This window comes from Miscanthus floridulus, chromosome 10, assembly GCF_019320115.1.
Source record: "Miscanthus floridulus cultivar M001 chromosome 10, ASM1932011v1, whole genome shotgun sequence".
Classification (NCBI taxonomy): domain Eukaryota; kingdom Viridiplantae; phylum Streptophyta; class Magnoliopsida; order Poales; family Poaceae; genus Miscanthus; species Miscanthus floridulus.
Window position 1 is genome coordinate 54,084,895 of NC_089589.1, and position 7,081 is coordinate 54,091,975.

At 42.3% G+C, this 7,081-nt stretch overlaps 1 long non-coding RNA gene across 1 annotated transcript; it reads right to left on the minus strand.

Moving 5' to 3' along the window:
- Positions 1-4,365: 4,365 nt before the first annotated feature.
- Positions 4,366-6,067, minus strand: LOC136487074 (uncharacterized). The gene is made up of 3 exons (XR_010767131.1): positions 5,929-6,067; positions 5,744-5,825; positions 4,366-4,464 (listed from the first exon to the last, which is right to left on the minus strand). It is a non-coding gene; the product is annotated as an uncharacterized lncRNA (long non-coding RNA).
- Between the last annotated feature and the right edge of the window lie 1,014 nt (positions 6,068-7,081).

The window sequence follows — 7,081 nt, forward strand, 5'->3', positions numbered from 1 at the left end:
ATCCCCGATAGTGACGGCTACTGTTTTATCCCAAGGAATAAGATCGTGAGTTACTACAACTCAATCCTCTCACGATGTCTTCAAGCTTATCTTTATCATCCAAGAGTCTGAAACCTTCACCAAACTACACCCATCTGAAGTTCATCAACACTCCAACGAGATTACAACAGAGACATCACGAAGCTATATCTACATCCCCCGACCCTTGAAAAAGAAAGAGAGGAGTCACAAACCTTGCCAAAAAATTGGACAGCACCTTGGAATCCCGGAAAGGAAAAAGGGTCACCGAGCTCAAGAATAAGTGGAGTTCTCAACCCAAGTCTTCCTAAACAACTAACCTTATTCTTGGCCGAGCTTGAGGACGAGCTCTATTTTGAGGAGGGGACAACTTGTAACGACCCGTTGTCGTTCCAAATGGACAACTTCTGGAGTGACAACCAACTTAAGCCTGAAGTTACTACTGTGGAGATCACTGGTGCCTTGTATCGAATCAAGAGCCCTTGTTTTACCAATCAAAGCATCATCATCGACGTATTCGAAATAAGGTCAAGACGACCGAAGTCAGTCCCGAATCAATAATAGGACAAGTATGTTTGGTTACCCCAATGATTTGACCCAGAAGACTCAAATGGATTACTACCCTCTTGAGGACATCATATATTCAAATTGGATACTGAGATCTAGTTTCAACCTCAAGGTGTCGATCCCTGAATCTAATTCACCAATACAGAGAGCTGATGGAGCATCCGCCATGTCCTGCGGACCATCCGCCAATACTTCGAATAGAAACAGTAAGTGCAGGATGAGCTATCCTTCACTTGTATTCCTTAGACCCACATGTCAGCACGAGTGAGGAGACTTCATCAGCTGAACACATTCCACTTCACCCTCTCTCTCACTCCTCCACTCATTTGCAACTCACACTCTCTCTCTACACTCAAGAACAAGGAAGAACCCTAGAACTAGAGAAAGAACGGAGAGGAAGAGAGATTGGAGAAGGAATAGAAGAAGAAGAGGAGGAGCAACAGCATCATCTCATGGATCACCTCAACCTCTTCATCTTGCTCAATGGTTAGCTCAAGAGAAACCTCTCTCATTCCTTGGATTTGATCCCAAGAACCTAACTTGTGGTTTTGTTTCAAGAATTGAGGATTTCTTGCTGGTGGTGGTTCCATCATATGTAGAGTAAGTTCAAGAGATCTCTCCCTAACTCAATCATCCCATGTTTCTTTTGGAATTGTCCTCTCTTATGCATTTTCATGAATTTTTGCAAGAGGCGCTCATGGGCAGCCAATCTATCTCTTTTGGTTTGGAACCTTGGAATCAAGAAGCTCCATCCTAAATCTTGGTGGCAAGAAAACCACCGAAATCTCAAAAGCTAAGTTGCCATGCTCAATTTTAAGATAAAGTTCTCTTTTTATTCCTATCCTAGTTTAATCCCAAATCACATGTTGCACTTGGTAACCCTAGTCTAAACCCTAGCTATCTTGAGCCTAGCAAGCCACCTAAACTACCCTAGGAAGCCCTTGCACATGCATGAACCATAGCTTGCTACATCTAAGGTTGAATCCCCAAGGAACCCCACAAGAACCTTGCACCTAGTTTCTGTCGCCGAACTGGCAGAGAGTCCGCCATTATTGATGGAGAGTCCGATAGTCCAAAACTAGTCAGCCACACCCACTTAACCTTTCTGAGAGAAACAGCGGATTGTCTGCCAAATTATAAAGCTCGATTTCCAAGCAACCCGAGAGCACCCAGTTGCTGCTGGAGTATCCGTCAGTTCACCGGATCGTCCGTCAGTTAATAAAGTGTTAAAATCAGCCAACCCGAGAGCACCTAGTTCCCACCGGAATGTCCGCCAGAACCCGTGGAGCATCCGCTAGTTTATATAAACCCAAACACAAAGAACCCGAGAGGAGCTAGTTCTTGCGGAGCGTCCGTCAGTTGTCATGGACCGTCCACTGAGACAACCAAGCCCAGAAATGCTTAAGACCGATCCTACTAGAATGTTCCTAAGAACATTCCGCAGATCCACGAAGCGTCCGGAAAACCTAGCGAAGAGTCCGCTAGTTACCAGTGACTGTTGATTGAATCTGCATAGCAAGCGAGGCGCGTATATAGATCGTCATCCTCACCCCAGCCATCGGGACGGCATGACTAGGCAGGCAACCCACAAACCCTATTTTGGATACTCATTACTTGTTTCATTATGAGTTTGCATCTCATCTAAAACTTGATTAAGTAAAATAATCTTGCTTCATTAATTTAGAGCTACTCACTAGTTAATTAATTAGAGCCTTTCATCTGGAACGCTTAATTGCTTATTTGCTTAGTCTCATTAGAAATCGAGTTTGAGAAGGGAACTCACTCTCGCGCGTGTAGGAAGCTAAATTGGGATAATTAATTACTTAAATTTTTGCAAGGGAATTAACTAGATCTGTAATAGGTCAATATGACTTAGGATCAATCCCCAACTTGAAATGTAAACATGATGATCAACCTTAGTAATCTCTACTCAAGCGAGGGGTAAGGTCACTGTGAGTGTTGGATCTCAAGTGACATAGCTTGTGGAGTAGCTAAGGATCGTTCATTGGGGTAGCGAGTCTGAGTAACCACCCGTACAGACCACATACCGCAAATGGGTTGGTGATCTCATTACTCGGTGATGACTCACTTATCGAGCGGATTCGGCGCGAGGGGATGACGCAGTGTAGATGTGATGGCATTACATCGGTACCTGCTCAAACCGTTCGTTGATACGAGAGCCACACTAAGGAAAGGTTGGATGACGTGAGGCAACCCTTACCCTGGCGCACGGGTATGGAGGTTAGTCCAATTCGTCCATGTGGGTACAGTTGTACACCTCTGCAGAGACTAATTTAAAAGCCTGAAGTCCTTCGGGATGGAACCGGTTGTTCCTACTACTTATCAAGAACTTATGATTATTGGTTAATTTATTTATGAATCATGAGCTTGTCACATTTTAAGAAACGCCATGCTTTTTGCACTTTTACAAATTCCTATTAATCTCCTTGTGCATCCACTATAGATATGCGTCAAATGGAATTAAGTCCTGCGAGTACACAATGTACTCACGGTGCTGTCATTAAGTTATTTTGCAGGAACTTCTACTCGGTGGCAGTCGAGCAAGCCTCGATAGGTCGAAGGTTAGCAGACCTTGGTATGGCTGCATTCAAGATGAGCTGCATGTTAATTCTGATAAAAGTATGAGTGAATTTATGAGAGTACAACTTAGATGGGAGTGTCAGTAGTCGCGGATGTTAAATGGTTTATTTTCCTAATGTAATGTCCGGTGATGTTTCAGTATGAAAATTTGTAACTTTAAAGTATAATGGTGAAGTTATGTTAAAGTTTGATGAATGGACCGTTGCGTGTCACTCGACCATTAAAAAGATCCTAAAGAGGAGGTACGGATGGCATTCTCCTGAGGCCCCTGTATCGGTCGGGACTAGATAGGTTGGTCGAATGTACGACACTTGTGTTAGTCAGGCAGATGCAGGAACAAACCCTCGCACAATGCCTTCCTCTGGCCTTATAATTCACCTACGAAAGCAGATTAATTCTTCTTAGGTACCCTTTTCTTGTTGGGTCCTCCAAGGTTAGTTAGCAAACTCTTTGGCACTCAAATGGTGCTCTTCTTTGTGCCCACAATTGGTGTACTAATGAATTTAGCATGCACATCATTAACACCCGTGGAAAGAATATAACAAGAATCAAAAGGAATTAAGGATATATTGCTGTTCTTCTTGTTTTTGCACTCCTCCATGTGACCGGCTTGCTTGCATTTGTAGCAATACTTGCCATTGCTTCTCACAAATTGTGGCTTGTGAGACACAAATGCATTATAGCCTTTCTTAGGGACATACCCAAGACCGTCGTTGTTAAGGGAAAATCTTTGGCTCCCGAGACACTTGAACAAGCGCGCCTCACCACCATAGGCCTTGCCTAGTGCGCGGGTTAGCTCATCAACTTCCTTCTTCAATGTCTCATTCTCAACAATGAGAGATGAATCACAAATGAAATCATCACTCATAGGAGAAGTATTCTTGGTACAAGAAGGATTAGTTTCTGCAACAACAATAGGAGTATAAAAGGATTCATCAAGTTGTAACACGCTAGGCCACAACACCCTAGAATGCTACCAATTACACAACCTATGACTGAATTTAACGAGAAAATTCAGCAGCACCTCGTTTGAAAAAGAAGCAACGCGGAAGCATAGCATAGATAAAACATAACAAAGTAACATGTCGGATTACCCAAAAGTACTAGAAAAGAAGATGATTAAGCTTAACAACTCTAACACACAGTTAAGCAAAGAATAAAAATAACTCCATGAACTACACATTCTTTTTTTATTACAGCACAAGTGTATGATAAGACAAATTATGATCGGTGCAACGTGCTGCTACTTCCCATTCCCACGGGTAAAGCTTCAAGTACCTGGAAAAAGTAAGCAAGGGTGAGATTTAAAAATCTCAGCAAGCAATTTGCTTTGACAAGCTATTTAAATCACAAATTGATTAAGCATTCAGTTATACCCCAACAAAATAGAAACATGCCTCTCTTAAGAAAATTTACACAGCTCATAATTCCATATCCATAGGACATATTTTCTTCAACTTCACATCCACAAGAGTCACATACTATTATGATGTCTTCTATGAATGCATAAAATATGCAAATGCCATAACTTCTTTTACATCGCACCCCTCCTCGGGCAACCCACGATGTGTACCGGTACAGTCGCATCCATAGGATTGCGATCAACTTCAAGTGCATGTGAAATGCAAAGTGCACATGACATGATGCAATGTGATAAAGATCATCAACACTTCAACTTCATCCTCATGTGAAACAAAATACCAAAATAACACAACTAAGTAACATTCTTGAACATGAAGAAACCACCATATTCAGATCATAATTAGAGTATATTAGTTCTGAATTTAAAGTGTAGGTGACGAAAATAACTTGTCACAACAGTAGCACAACCACCCCTACAATTACTTGCCTCCAAAAAGACGGAGCGAGACAAGAAAAGCACTAGGCACGATCCAAAACACCGCCACCTCATTAGGAAGCATAAACACAGAATGTACACTTGTACAAATAAGTATGAACTGTACATAAAGCGATCCTACGGCCCGTCCCTTCAAAAACTAACCTAAACAGCGAACATCGCTTTTCATCAACAACAGCAGTGCTGCTTCTCTTTTTGCATACTGATATCCACTAACCCAAAGATTTCAAAACTTGGTCAGAACATGGAAGACCCCATTCCCAACAACTTTGGTATAATAATGTTTTTTATTTGACACACCTAAAATGAGGTACTGAAGCTCTGAAATTAACTGTATTTTTCTGATGGTAAAACATGACAGGGATATTCGAAAATTCATATCTGGAGTTCTACTTGTCCAAAAAATGCGTACTTCACCAAGATGGAAAGCATGGAAACATTGCTACAAGTTTTCTTCAGGTTAACCCCACAAATTCGGTCACGAAGACCATCAAAAACATGTTCAATCTACTACTATCCTGAATTTCGACAGATTCTGAAAGCCAACTTCAAAAACTCATAACTCCTAACTCACTTGGCGCAAAAACATAAACTTGGACTTCGTGGAAACCCCTCAGAGTCTACTACTACAATATAAATTTTATCCTAATTTAACATGCATATAATCAATGGAAAAACTCGAGAGAATGATGACTGTACTCTCTGAAAATTCCTGGTGTCCAGAAAACGATCTTTCAACACTCTCCAAAGAAATCTTGCCTCTAATCGCCATCAAGCAACCCTACTACAACCAAAATTACAGGTGCCACAGGATTGTAAGGCCTCACCAGGGTTTCCTTACAGAATTCTCAGAGTGAAGATAGGGGAAAGATGTCACGGCATACCTCTAATTGGTCCACCCCTTCTCCCTAACCCGTTTTTCACCTCTTCTCATGGTTTTCCCTGCTCTCCTCCATGGAGCTCGATCACAGCAGAAAGGAGAACGGGATGGGAGCAGTTTTTCACGTGAAAAGTGAAGGGATGTGGGGAGGCATGCGTGAGGATTGTTCTGGGAAAGATGGAGGGGTCGACCCTTTCCTCTCCCATGGTATTTTGGGCTGTTGGGCCATAGGAGGGCTGGCCAGTCGAGCTCATAGCCAACGTTAGTTTTTTTATGTAAATTTTTTCAAGATTCATGGTCTAGATATCATTAAAAAACATATACATTTATGTATTTCGGTTGTTACATTCTACCCGCCTTAAAGGAATTCGTCCTCGAATTCCTGCGCTTTTACGATAGAGACCAACAGAAAGGTAAACTAGGCATATATCACACAAAACTTACCGGTTTCAAAGAGATTGGGATAATCCTTACGCATCTGCTCCTCAAGCTCCCAAGTACCCTCACACTCAGACTGATTAGTCCATAGCACTTTAACATATTTGATCGTCTTCTCATAACTCGCTCTGAAGAGTCCAAGATACGCACTGGGTGACACTTCACAGTAATATCCTGCTGAACGGTGATTGGCCCACGGTCAATCTTGTGTTTGAGATCACGCAGATACTTTCTCAACATAGATACACGGAAGACATTATGTACCCCTCTCATGGACTCAAGTAACTGCAAGCGATAAGCCCATCTGCCAACTCGGGCTACAATATGAAACGGACCAATATACCTCGGACTATGTTTCCCAGTAGCACCAAAACACACAATTCCTTTGGTTGGTGACACTTTAAGAAGAACCTGATCACCCACAGCAAACTTGAGGTCTCGCCTCCTCACATCAGCATAACTTTTCTGACGGCTTTGAGCGGCCAACATATTTTGGCGTAGCACTTGTACCTTTTTAGCAGTCTGCTGAACCCAATCTGGACCCACTAAGGATCTCTCACCCAAAGTCTCCCAACACAATGGGGAAACACATCTCCTACCATACAAAGCCTCATATGGTGCCATCTTGATACTAGCCTGATAACTATTGTTATATGCAAACTCAGCCAAAGCTAAGTGGTCCTCCCAACTGCCCTTCCAAGAAAGGACACAAGCACGTA